The 14,462-nt window shown below is 44.0% G+C and overlaps 1 protein-coding gene across 1 annotated transcript in view; it reads right to left on the reverse strand.

Annotated features, from left to right (window-relative positions):
• The window catches only part of SYTL4 (synaptotagmin like 4), a 72,604-nt gene extending 58,671 nt beyond the window's left edge, over positions 1-13,933 (reverse strand). Inside the window, exons 1-2 of the mRNA XM_075539216.1 lie at positions 13,799-13,933; positions 13,219-13,300 (exon numbers count right to left, since the gene is read on the reverse strand). The gene's annotated coding sequence lies outside the window, so the exon portion shown is untranslated. The remainder of the gene's footprint in view (positions 1-13,218; positions 13,301-13,798) is intronic.
• Positions 13,934-14,462: the final 529 nt, after the last annotated feature.

Genomic DNA, 14,462 nt, shown 5'->3' on the forward strand with positions numbered 1-14,462 from the left:
CAACTCTAACCCTGAATGCAAACAGAAATCTGCGTGCCTGTGTTCATTGCAGCACTCTTTACACTCGGCAGGAGGTAGAAAGAACCGACATGTCCATCAACTGATGAATGGCCAAACAATATGTTATCCATACACGAGTACTATGAATTACTAATTAGAGAAATGAAGTTTTGATGGCTGAACCTTGAAAACACCAAGCTCAGCTACTGGAGGGTGGAGGGAAGGTGGGGGAGAGAGGGGGAGCTGATTATAAGGCTCTACATATAACCTCCTCCCTGGGGGAGGGACATCAGAAAAGTGGATGTAGGGAGATGTCGGACAATGTCAGAAATGACAAAATAATAATAATTTATAAAGTATCAAGGGTTCATGAGGGAGGGGGGAAAATGAAGAGCTGATGTCAAGGGCATCTTAAGTAGAAAGCAACTGTTTTGAGAAGGACGAGGGCAACAAATGTAAAAATGTGCTTGACATACAATGGATGGATGGTGATAAGAGTTCTATGAGCCCTCAATAAAATTATTTTTTAAAAAAACAATGAAAAAAAGTTAGTTACAAAGGTGCAAATACTGTTTCATTTTATATGGAATAACCAAGTATATGGAAGGCAAAGGTCAGTGTTATCAGGATGGGAGGAAGGGGAAAAGGGAGGTTTTTAACTTGGGAGACAGTGAGTCTGTTAACTGGTGGGAAAGGAAAGCAGAAATGGCTGCACACTGTGCAGAATGGGCTCAATGCCACTGCTGTGTAAGGTAGACATTGTCCCGTTTGCAAATGGATTTGTATATGTATTTTACCAAAATAAAAGGGGGAAATTCCTCAATCAATAACAGGTCAAAGTTTGGGACAAAGTTTGACCTACTCAGACAAAATAGGTAACAATTTCATTCTCCTCATGCCGGATAGTCCTTCTAATGGAGGGCAGAGAATTATAGGGGCTGGGGATAATTTAAAATCATTGCTTCACTAGCTTTTAGAACCTAATGTGGACAAAAGTCCTTCTTGGTTGAATCTATATTGGTTACCTGTCAATATTATCAAATTCAGTTTATAAACGATTTGAAGAAATTCTCAATTAAAATCACTTATCCATCTCTAAAATATGTCCCAATGGAAGACTGGTGGCACAGTGGCTTGGGGGCAGCCATTTCCATGATTGGCAGTTCAAAATCACCAACAGCTCCACAGGAGAAAGATTACACTTTCTACTCCTATAAATAGTTCCAGCATCAGAAACCCTCAGGGGGTCACTATGAGGTAGCATTGACTCGGTGGCTGTGGGTTCTGAGTAGGGCCGCTAAAATAAGGTATGGGATTCCAACCCACCAGCCACTCCATGGGAAAGATGAGACTGTCTACTCCCAGAAAGATCTACCGCCTTGAAATCCCACAAGAGCAGTTCCACTCCGCCCGGCAGCATCGCTACGAGTCAGAACAGACCCATTGGCAGTGAATGGGGCTTTGTTGTTTTTTCTTAAATAAATATGTCCTAGAGGAAGGCTAAAAATCTTGGTATATACATTTGGCCCTGCAAAGTGGTTGTTTTAGGTATGTGGAAACTTGGTTTTATTTTCAGGGTCTGTCACGGGGCTTTAAACCTACTGCCAATCTATATACATGGTACAAAGACAGAAGTGCACAAGATCATAAAAACAAGCCCATGTGTCCAAACACCCCACTTGGCAACAAAGAACAGACATATATTAAGCCAAAGCATATGTAGCTTTCTAGTTTCCAAGACGTACACTTGCAATTTCCTCTCACATGAGCAAGGTCAGCTCATACAGGTAAACAGGTGAAAGGATGCAGGGATACAGGGAAAAGGATACAGGCATACAGAGAAAAGGACACAGGTATACAGGAAAAAAGATACAGGGATGCAGAGAACAGGATAAAGTGATACAGGTGCACAGGGGGAAAGACGGTTAATTCATCCTCTTTTCTGTCACCATTCCTTTCCTGTCCTTACCAACCTCAAAGTTTTAGAAGATCAAAAACCTTTAAGGGAAAGAATGAAATGTTGTAAAACCAGGTTGTTTATATACATGAAACATTCTTTTTTAATCTGCTCAGAGCCAGCACATGACCATTGTTCAGTAAAAAGCTCATTATCCTGTGTAATAGCACCATTATCTCAGCTGAGGCAACGTGCTTTTCTACCCAGCGGCCCTCTAGCAAAGAGCCTCTTCTCGAGCCAGGGTCACAAATGGTGGGGATCGCAAAACCAAACTCTAGATGGCATCTGATTATTTCCTACAGGACACATCACTTCACAAGCACCACGGCTGCCCTCTAGAAGGCAAAATCATGGTGATTTGTGACTAATTCAGTCCAGGTTCACACATAACTGTGATGTCATGGATTTGGTCTCTTTTTTAATTTTAGAGATGCTGTGATTTAGCAATGGCCAAAGAAACATTAAACATAATCAAGGAACCAGTAGTTAAACATAAGCTGAGCTGTATAAGTGTGTGCTTTAATTAAGGCCTCTAAGACATAAACTAAATGCCAATTTCTTTCCAATAGCATTATTAATAGACACAGACCTGAGCATATATACACCAAGAAACAAAACCAAATTTACTGCCATCAAGTCGATGCTGACTCAGAGTGACACTTGAAGACAGGGTAGAACTGTCCCTTTGAGTTTCCCAGACTGTAACTGTGTACAGGGGTAGAAAGCTCAGTCTCCTCCCGTGAAGCTGCTGGTAGTTTTGAACTACAGACCACGTGGATTGCAGCCCAATGCCTAAGCACTCCACTGCCAGGGCTTCATTTACTCTTCTTGGGGGTCTTCTTTTAAAAAAGCTTCTGAGAGGATCTGCTGGGCCACTTAAAGCAGAGAGACCAGCTCAGAGGACGATAGTAACTGATTTGAGTACTCTAAAGGCATAATCTGGATAGATTTTTCTCAAGAGATAAAGGACAATTTCATGAAGTTTTATTAGGAAGACTTTTTTTAAAAAATATAAAACTTTACTGGCGAGAACAAGGTCAAGAAAGTTATACCAAGGAATTTTTTGTCCAGGATAATGCACCTGCTCATTCTTTGAGGCTAGCCAGGGCTGTCCGATGAGAACTTCATTGGGAAACTTTACTTCATCCACCCTGCATCCCTGATCTTGCCCCTTCGAACGGCTTTTGTTCCCCAAACTCCAAGAACATTGGAAAGAAACGTGATATGTGTCCCCAGGGCTGCTAAAATTGCCATCGTGATGTGGTGTAGCTAGAATAGCACAGAATTCTTTGGGGACGGAGTAGAGAGATGGAAATGCTGCCTTTAGAAATATACGGACCTTTTTGGAGGAGATGTTGAGAACCAATAGCTTCAGATTTTGCTATTTTTAGTTAACAAACATGTCTATATTTTTACAAGACCTTTTTTGCCTTAACATCATATAATGTAAAACAAAAGTATAATATTAATTTACTGCAAGGCCTCTTTCTCTCCAAAACTGCTTAACCATAATTACTTTACACATTACAGCAAATCCCTAGAGCAAGATTAGCACATGTATTATCAACATCTGGTCCACAGACAGAAGCAATGCCTTCGCGCTAAAAAAAAAAGGGGGGGGGGGGACTGCAACAGCTAAGATTTTCAAATGCGCTATGTATATGTTAGCTTTATCTTAAAGAATTCCAGGTGGTACCGTGGTTAAAGCACTCCGCAGCAACCAAAAGGCCAATGGTTCCATTGTCACTGTGGGTGAGAACAATGTGGCAGCCTACTTCTGTCAAGATTTGCAGCTTGTACAGCCCTATGAGGTGATTCTGTTTGGCCCTGTAGGATTTCTATGAGTCAAAATTGTCTCAACAGCAGTGGGTTTGGGTTTGGGGTTTACTATGGAGCCCTGGGGTCTGTACTCCCACGAAGAATTACTTTCTTGGAAACTCACAGGGGTAGTTCTAGCCTGTCCAATAGGACTGCCGTGAATCATACCTGATTCAGTGGCAGTGAGTTATTGTTATTGTTGTTTTTAGTTTGAGTGGGCTTCAAAGAGTTCGTGGAAAAATCCCATTCTATTTTATCTCCACTTCTCAGGTACTTTTTTAAAACCCTTTGGTATCTTTAATACCAACATAACACAGAAAAGTTCTGAGGGTGGTGGAAGTAAGCATTTGTATAAATCAATTCAATTCATGTAACTTACAATAAAATAAGTCACGCAAGATGACTAAATGGACTTTCCTAGCCCTAAACATGCACCTACTTGACTCTGGGAATATTACCAGTTCTAAGTAGAATGACATATGTGAGAGCCAGCACATTAGTGAGAATGTTCTTCTATTTTAAAACATGAATAATCTCCCTCACTCGATTGTAATCTGGATGAGAAGAGGGGATTTCGTTTTGTTTCTTTATCTTGGGTGCCTAGAATATTGCCTGTCTTATAATTGACACACAATAAATATTTAATGAATGAATGGATGTGCTGGCATCAAGAATAACATCTATCATATGTAGCCACACCCAACAGCTTATCACCCAGAACTTCTCCACCTTTGATGTCATTGTTGCAAATACTCCACTCTACCTGAAAACCCCTCGCCAGCTCACCTGCTCACTCGATGCCACCCTTACCCCATATTTGTTATCGGACCTCATGGGACCTCTACAGATTCTTCTATTTTCTCCCTGCAAGCTCCTTCCTGTTTTCACTTCCTTTCCTAGACAGGTTGGAATGTATCATTTTAACTGCAGTCTTATCCATATCCTCAATAACTCCTATTTACATTGGAAAGACCTGGGGAAAAATAAAATAAAACAAAAGAGCCCAACTGTTGTACTGGATGTCTACACTGGGATTCCTGATATCTACCAAAGGGGTGGGGGTGGGGGACACACAATCTGGTATATTATTACCACTATGAAGTCTTAATCGCCAAGCTAACCTCCACACTGCCTAACACTCCAACTATGTCTCCCTGAAAACATCCTAGCTTGCTTTCTTCTTCTCTACAATAATTATTTCAGACCTTTCTCAATACTTTGAATTTCCAAACCCAAATTTCTTCCACCTGAACCCTTGCTCTAAGATGACTTTACCTTTTACATCTTAGCGAAATATAAATGTCATCAGTAGACCCGCCCACTAAATCTATAGACCTAGTTTTATTTGAACTTACTCACTTTTTATTCTTCCCTACTATAATGTTCCTCTTCGTGTATAAGGATAAACCCTCTACCTGGGTCTCAGTCCTCTACCCTCTGGCATAAGGACTTGGCCTTGTAACGATTTTGCTCTATCAAACATCCCCTTCATCCCATCACCCTTTAAATATGTGTGAGTGCCTCCTAACATTTTTTAAAGTCCCTGGCTCTCACCCCCTGCCTCTGCAGTCACCCTCTACCTACTCTTCGGTGCCAAATTGCTCTGAGGAATTATCCATATTAACTGTCTCTATCTCATCTCTCCCATCGCTTCTCAATCCATTCGCTTGCCATCTTCTACTCTCCTACAATTTCTCCATTGAGGTCACCAAGGTCCTAACTCTTATGGTCAGTCCGCATCTTTAGCGCACTGGCCTTCATTTGCAATAGAGCCACTCCATTTCTAAAAAACCTATCCAAATGCTACTCAAGTAGACGCACGACGAGATTGAAATCATAATATTAGAGAACTGAAAAACCTACCAAAAGGAAACAGATTACATCAATTATGAAACATATGGACAATAATATACAGCAGTTTAAGACAGTAGTTCTATATATAATGACAATGAAAGCTTGCCAAAATATATTAAGTTAGAAAAATCACATTGCAAACCATTTCCATTTGTATTTCTGTGTGTGTGTGTGTGTGTATACATGTATATACAGAGAGAGACTGAGACTATATGGATGAATGGGAAGAAGGGAGGGAGAAAAGGGAAATATTTTTACATACAAATGGAAAATGTCTAAAAAGAGATACAAACAGAGTGGTTACCTCTGGGGAATAGGATGAGCAGAGGAAAACTGAAGACATAAATTTTACCTTTTATTGGGTCAATAATAAGAATCTGGTCAGAACCTGGGGACCAAGGTGGTCGAAGTAATGAAAGAAGGTCAAAGAAGGTCAAAAAGGAATGGCCAGAGTATTCCCAAAGCTGAAGGAGAAGGGAGAGAAAGGTAGTTAATAGTTTTAATAATGAGAAGAGAAATCTACTAAAAATAAAATAACCAAACCAAACTCACTGCCATCAAGTCAATTCTGACTCAGAGAGACCTGATAGGACAGGCTAGAGCTGACCCTGTGGGTTTCTGCAGCTGTGATTCTGCAGGAGTGGAAAGCTTAATCTTTCACAAAGTAGCTGGTGGTTTCAAACTATAGTCTTTGTGGTTTGCAGTGCAATGTGTAACCAATATTTAACAGACAAAGAGCATGAACAGAGATGGGGCAGGAAAAAAAAGTTACCCTTACTAGTAATCATAAATATGTTTTTAATGTTTGATTAAATCAGGAGAATTTTAAAGAGACAATATTAATTTTTTACAAAGATATAAGGCATACTTTCATCACCAGGGTGATGTGGTAATTACACAGTGGGTTGCAATCTACCAGGACAACAGTTCAAAATCAGCAGCAACTCTTTGGGAGCTAGACGGAGGCATTCAACTCCTGTAAAGAGTTAGTCTTGGAAACTCATAGGGGCAGTGCTACCCTGTCGTGGAAGGTTATGTGAGCTAGCATTGACTCCATGGCAATTAGTTTGATTTCGTTTTTGGTTTCATGTGTTATTAGCGAGTGTAGATTGGTAAGAACTGTTAGAAAGTAATGTGGCAATTTGATTTCTACAGAGCTCAACTTCATAAACCATATCTCAAATGCACTGAAATCACTGATTAGGTGAGTCAATGTTTAACACATGCCTCCCCTGCTGAAATGAGATCCATGGGGGGCTGGGGGGAGTTCTTTTTCATGTTCTTTTATATCTCAAGCCTTTAAAAGACACTGACTAAAATGATCCTGATGCATAAAGTGGTAGAGCTAAAACCAACAGGCCATAGAAATATCATGGAAATTGTCCATCTCCTCAAAATTACTCAAGTTCAAAGTAGGCTTGTTTAGTCGCAGATATGAGAGCGCCAAACCAACCAAAACTTACTGCCACAGTCCATTTCAACTAATAGTGATCCTGTAGGATAGAGTAAAACTGTGCCTGTGCATTGCTAAGGCTGTAAATATTTAAGGGGACAGAAAGCCTCAACTTTGCCCTGCAGAGTGGTTGGTGGTTTTGAACTTGCGACCTTGTAGTATGAGCCCAACGCATGACCACTATGCAATTATGGTTCTTAATCTACATGATATATGTATGTCGAAAAGGCTAATGTTTTCATCCTTAAATGTACTACTCCCATCATTTATTACTATTGTCATGTGGGACCTCCCCTAAATCTTGCCCCTCCACAGTCCCTTCCTCCCCTCATTCTCTACCATCTCAGGGAAGAGAGCCTCCCTTTCTTCCTCAAAGGCCAGTCTTTTCATCCTTGTCACTCTGAAGTCCCTACCCTTCTGCTTCCTTGGGGATTTTGTATCAAGTCGTTCACAATGTAGACATAAATGAGCTTCTCTGTCTGTCTAAACACACACACACACACACACTTTTATTCACAACCTTTTCTTGACTCCTGTGCCCTATCTATAAATATAGTTTCTCTTTCCCATCCTAGCCAGGCCTCTTCAAAGGGTATATACACCATATTCCTTATCAGGCCTTCTCACTTCTCACTCCCCAACCCTTGACAATCTGCCTTTCTCCTCTCCAGCTACACTGATGTCGTCATTGCCCTCCTAATTGCCAAATCTAATGAGCGTGTTTTTAAAATGTTTTATAGTGTGTTTTATTTGATTATAAGAGGGGTACACATCATGAACAAAGTTAAAACATATGACAGACTGGGGAGGGGGCAGGAAACCCTGCACTATAGAACAGGCAATGGGTAAAGATCTGCAATAAATACAGGGCTCCTACAAACAAAATTAAATACCTAGAACCCAAAAGAAAACTGTGCAAAGGCTATGAAGGAGCATGTCTCCAGAAAAAATGCAAAACGGCTAGGGTGCGTGAAAAGATGCTCAGCCTCCCTCATGAACACAGAAATGCAATTTTTCACTCACCATGTTGGCAAAACTTTAAAACGACTCAGCAAGAATATGAAGGAAAGCATTTTTGGTGGTGAGAACACCAACTCTTTGGGATGTCACTTGGCAGTGCCTACTCAATATGTTAAGAGCACAGGTGCTTTTGCCATGCAAGTCTTCTTTTAGGGAGCTATGCCACAAAAATTTCTCTCTCTGTGTGTGTGTGTGTGTGTGTGTGTGTGTGTGTGTGTGTGTGTGTGTGTCCCCTGGTGCAAGGAAGGCAATTGCAACCTTGTAGTGGCTTGGAAGGGGTAGTATCCACTCAAGTCTATTCTGACACGTAGTGACTTTATATAGGATGTCTGAGACTGTAAACATTTATGGGAACTGTAAAACATTGCAGGAGGGGTGGTGGGTTTGAACCACCAACCTTATGGTTTGCAGTCCAATGCTTACCCAACAGCACTACCAGGGCTCCTTTGGGATGGGAAATAGGCAGAGGAAATAGGAAATGACACAGGTTAAAGATAATGTTGGCCGGACTTCCTGATGAACTGTGGTGGGGAGAGTATGCAAGGAGTCAAGATCAGCCCTCGGTGCTTGGTTTGTTGAAGCAGCTGAATGGGTGATAGTGCCATTTCACTGTGACAGGGGAGTCTGAGGGAAAGCATTGCTGATGGGAGAGGAATCAGAAGTTCTGCTTTGGTCATATGGTCATTGAGATGTCCATTGGGCATTCAAGTAGAGATGCTGAATCCATCATTGACTATATGTCTAGAGTTGAGCAAAAGGCCGGGGTCAGGCACAGACATTTGGAAGTGATCTGTCTATAGGTAGTGGGTCTTTAAAACCGTGGAGCTGTTGAGGTTCTCTGAGAAGATTCTCTTATTGTAAGCTTGTTTTAACTTCTCATTGGAATTTGGGTAAAAGTTTACAGAGCACACTGATTTTCCATCTAACAATTCTCATCCCTTTGGATTCGTGTCAATGATTGTAATCCCTACCCTCAGAAGGTTTTAGATGGAGCAAATGCCATAGACTGAGAGCCCTGAGTCACACCAATGTTTAGAGATTGGGGGATAAATTTAGCAGAAGAGAAAATTAAGCAGAAGGTCTTTGCTGTTGTTTTTGCAACAAATTTGAATTTCAAAGTTAGCATATATCCGGATGGTCAAGAGTCACTAACTCCTTCTAAGCCCGTCTTTTGAGGGATGCTAGATTCTCTTCCTTCCCACCCTTCCTTTTTTTTTTTTTTTTGAGTCCCTGACTGGCACAAACTCACTCACTCCCATCTAATCAATTCCAACTCATAAAGACCCTATAGTACAGAGTCGAACTACCTCTGTGTTGTTTCTCAGACTGCAACTCTTTATGGGACTGGAAAACCTTATCTTCCTTCCATGGAGTGGCTGGAGCTTTTGAACTTCGGCCCTTGTGGTTAGCAGCCCATCAGGTAAGCCACTAGGCTACCAGGGTACACACTAATGACCAGTAAAGGTTGGTGATTTGAACTCATTCAGAACCTCGAAACAGAGGCTTGGTGATCAGCTTCCAAAAGGCCACGAGCTGGAAAGCCCTACAGAGTGTAGTTCTACTCGGATACGCCTAAGGTCATCAGAAGCCGGCATTAACTCCATAGCAACTGATTTGGTTTGGTTAGGGACCTCTTTTTCTTTCTGCACATTTAAAAGCACATTTAAACAAAGGCATCCTTATTTTTCCCCTCGCACGGTATAATTCTCCTAGTATAAAAATTGTGACCATTTCACAAGCAGCCCTCAGCTATGGCTCTCCTATCAAGTTTAGAATCCAACGAGAAGCTGAATCCGTGGCATCTTGGAAGGTCCATAACACACAGAGATGCCATGAGTCAGAATCGACTCAAAAGCAATGGGTGTGAGGGTTTGGGTTTGTGTGTTCTTTTCTGTTACCCACTTCCCGGGCCACCCTACTGCATTTATCTAGCCTCCGACTGAATTTTCCCGATGCCTCCTACTAAAAGGCCTCACGACTTCTGACAAGGCAGCTCCCTTCGGACCAACAAGAAGCGCTTTTGAACTTTCAGACTTTTCCATCCAGCCACTCAGGCTTTTAAAAAGTGCTGCTTCTCTAGGAAGCATTTGCTACTAGGCCAGGAATACAATCTCAAAGTCCAAGTCAGCAGAAGGAAAGCCCCGTGAGAACTGCATCTGGAGACCCTTGTAAGAGAAGGGAAATACACTGGGTAAGATGTTGCAGGCCCAGGAGAGCACAGAAGTGTGCCCATTCCTAGATGTCACTCATTAATCCAATGAAGCACTATTGGTAAGCACCTAGGAGACATCTGGTAATAAAGTAGGGAAGGGAGAATCGTCCATGTTTAGGGAAGGGGCTATAATTTGCAAGAGAGCAGTCAGCAGAGGCCTCACTGAGAAGGTGACATTTCAGTACAAATTTGTCGAAGGTCTCCAGTGCCTCGGGAAGGTAGGTGTCTTCTGTGCTTTACCAGATCTCAGGTCCCTGTGGGCATTATGTCGCCAGGTCCCAGCACAAATACTTGTCAATCCCTTGTGCTTAGGACATATCGAGCTACAAGCCCAGCCCTTGCCCTTATAGAAGTTACAACCTTCCTAGTGAGGAAACAATCAGGAGAAGCATTTAAGGACTCCACTGAGGTGCAAATAAAATGCTTTTTGACCCCGAATAACTACCTTGGGTGTTTAGTGACATGATACCAACGATGGTGACTTCAGAACTAAATCTTGAGTGATGACAAGGATGGGTGATGGATGGCATTCAAGCTTTTCAGGAAAAACTACCACCACCACCAAAGAGGAACAATGGGAGCAAAGGCCCTGACATGGGATCAGGGAGCAGATTCTATCAAGGTACGCTATCCAGACCAGGATAAAATAAGCACAGACTCTCCCTCAGGCTTTCTGGCCTGGCTGCTGGGAAATACTTACCACCGACCACTCTGATTTCTCCCCTAGACAGCAGGAGAGGCCACTACTGAGTGAGGAGCACATGACCAGAACCCAGGGTGACCCTCTCCTCTCTTCAGGAGCCTGGAAAACTACTACAGGGTCACTATTAGTTGGAATTGGCTCAACAGCCATGAGTTATTGGGGTGTGTGTGTCTGTAATATCTTCAGGAAAATCACTACTGATCTGAGAGGCTGGGAGTTTTCATTCATCTGGGTAGGCTCAGGGGTGTGTGCTGATAATGGCAATATAACAACTGGACTCATTCTAGGTAGACACATCAGTGAAACCAGTGGTCTAGAGTCACTGTAGTACACCTAATGTCAGGACCACAATCCATGTGTGAATTGTCCATCACCGTCTTCATCCATGACCTATTAGCATCCCTCACATCCAAGATGGTAGAGGTGGTACAACAGAGGACACGAAACGAAGTTCTGCAATCAGATAGCCCAACTCTACCTTCCATTCCCCAGGCAATTGGGGGCAAGAAACTTAAGCTCTCAGGGTCTTCTTTACATCAAAACACAGTTGTCTTGATAGTGCTTAGCACACAGAGTTATCGTGAGGACTGTGCAAGAAGCTCTGCAGGTGCTGTGGAATAAGTGTTGGACAGCTAACTGCAAGGAGGGTGGATCAAAGCCACAAACCACTCAGTAGGCAAGAGATGAGTCTGTCAGCTCTCATAAAAACTGGTGGTCTAAAAGTAGGTAAAGGGAGATGTCAGACCATGTAAGATATGACAAAATGATAATAATTTATAAATTAGCAAGGGCTCATGAGGAAGTGGGGAGAGAGGGGGGGGGATGAGGAGGTGATAGATACCAAGGGCTCAAGTAGAAAGCAAATGTTTAGAGAATGATGATGACAACAAATGTACAAGTGTGCTTGACAGAGTGGATGTAAATATGGATTGTGATAAGAGTTGTAGGAGCCCCCAATAAAATGATTTTTTAAACAAAACTGGCTGTCAGACACCCTATAGAGCAGTTCTACTGTGTCCTGCAGTCGGCATCTACTCGATGGCATAGGATTGAGGAGTTAAGTATGTCAAGGATTCATCACAGTAGCTGGGCTCAAGGAATTCCAAAACCTGTCAGGCTTAGAATTCTAAAAGCAGCCTGTCAGGAGAAAAACCCAGAGAGCTTTCTCCAGAATGCTAGTACACACACTCACAGTTCACTTACTCCAGAAGCGGCAGGCCTCCAACCCCCATTTCACTGCTTTATTGTGGAATACAGTAAAATTGTTCATCCCTTGCCCAAGAAAAGCCTCACAAGCTAAGTTGGCAGTTTGGGGGTGTTTTTCCCCCTATTAGGATTTCCAGCTGGTACTAAATATAGATACTTCATAGGACCTCACCTCTGAATAAAACAGAGTTCCTCCACAGACCATCGGGGTAAACAAATTAGATCATTAACACTTTAATATTAATGGATTTATGAGGGGCAGAGATAGGAAGCTGAAATAGCTGAGAAGCAGCCGGTTAAACATAAGGGGTCCAGAATGGGCTGAAGACTCATTTCTGCCACAACTAAGCCAGATCTCAGGTCAACCTTGCCCAAAGCACTATTCTGAAATATTAGGTCCTCGGGTCTTGAAGAAGCAGGGCACTGAGAGAAGAAAAAAGTTTGGTTCATGAGAAACCTGGGGTCCTGGTAGCCTAGTGGGCTACACACAGGATTGTTAACCAGGAGGTCAACAGTTTGAAGCCACCAGCTGCTCCGCAGGAGACAGAAGAGGCTTTCTATAGTTCCATCTTGGGAAATCCACAGGGGCCATTTCTATTCTGCCCTATAGGGTCGTTGTGAGGGGGGATCGAATCAATGGCAGTGAGTTTAATGAGAAACAGATGAGTTTTTCAAGCCACCAGCCTTCTAACCAATTGATTTCAGTCCCCCCTCCCCCCTCCAAGAAAACGGCTGAATTCATTCAATGTGGAAAAACTGGAGGAATACCTTTGCAGCTACACTACAAACCATCCCAGAAAATAGAGGCGTTCGGTGCCCCCATTCTGGGGGCTCTGGGAGCCTTCTTCCTGGAGCAAACCCCTCCCAACCTGCCTACAAGTGGCCAGGTAAAAGTAATCCTGTTCCGAGCACAGTCAGCCCGGGGGTTCCCAGCCCCTACCACAGAGGGAGCCCACTGAGGCAGGGCGTAGGGCCAACCGGCCTCCAGCCTTTACCTGCAGAGAAGCGGCCAAGGCGAGGGTTGCCGATGACTGACGCGTCAAGGTGCGGGGGAAAGGACTGGCGAGACGCCGAGCGCTGCAGGAGGAACCGACGGAGAGGTGACCGGACGTCTACAGGGGCGTCGCGCGGCCGCCGCTGGCTCGGCCCCACCCCCGCCCCCGCCCCCGCCCCCGGGATCGCTCGGGCTCCCGGGCGGGAAAAGCCCGGACAGCAGGCGGGACGCAAGACCGCCTAGAAAGCAGAGCCCTGAGGGGCTCAGCCCGCGGTGCTAACGGGTGGGCAGGAAAGGGGCAGAAGAAGCGGGGAAGGAAGAAAAGTAGTGTGGGGGGGGGGGCGCCCTGACAGATTGGAGTCAACGTCGGGGACTGGGGGTGCGGACGGTCCGGTGGGGCGACCCGGGAAGTGGGCTTGGAGTGGACCTGTGAGCTGTAGGGGGTGGGAGGGAGGGCAGGACTCTGGTCCCCGAACTGGGGGCTGGGGGTGGGGACACCTGGGCAGTAAAAAGGGGACAGGGCACCCGGAGGGGTGCTGGACCTAGGAGGGCAACAGGGCAGCCGGTGGCTGCAGACCTACCTGTCAGTTGCAACAGGTGCCGCGAGAGGACGAGACGTCTGGCGCTAGTTTCAGGGGAGGATCTCTGGCTCGGACTAGACCGCCACCCCACTCCAGTGGCCGGCCCTCCTCACCCTCCCGGGAGGCGGAAAAAGCTGCAACTTTCCCTGGAGCGGGGAGGAGCTGGGCTCTTAAAGGGGCCGCACGACACTCAGGGCTCTTTAATAGGGGACAGCCCTCTCCTTGCACCGGGGGAGCTCTGGGAGCCACAGGCTTAAGGTACTTTGGTGATGTACCTTGCAGATTAGGAAAGAGACTTTGGGAGTGAGGACATGAGTGTAAAATGAGCTAGAACACTGTGGTAACTTTCTTAGATGGGAAAATCGCCCACTTCTTCAACTCCAACTCAGCGGAGCCAAAATTTTGTCTCTTCACGTACTTAAAAAAAACATTAAGTAAAGATCTAGAAAAGAATGAAAGCAACATATGTACAAATCCGCCTAATGGAAGCGATGTATGGATTGTGAAAAGAGTTGTAAGAGTCCCCAATAAAATGAAAAAACAAAACAAAAAACATTAAGGGTCGGACTAGACAGTTTAGAAGGATAAAATGTGATACCCTGCTGATCCTTGGATTTTTGACCTTTGTGGCAAGTAAGAGTGTCTGTTTGAAATACAAACATGT

The sequence above is a fragment of the Tenrec ecaudatus genome, chromosome X (genome assembly GCF_050624435.1).
Source record: "Tenrec ecaudatus isolate mTenEca1 chromosome X, mTenEca1.hap1, whole genome shotgun sequence".
NCBI classification, from domain to species: domain Eukaryota; kingdom Metazoa; phylum Chordata; class Mammalia; order Afrosoricida; family Tenrecidae; genus Tenrec; species Tenrec ecaudatus.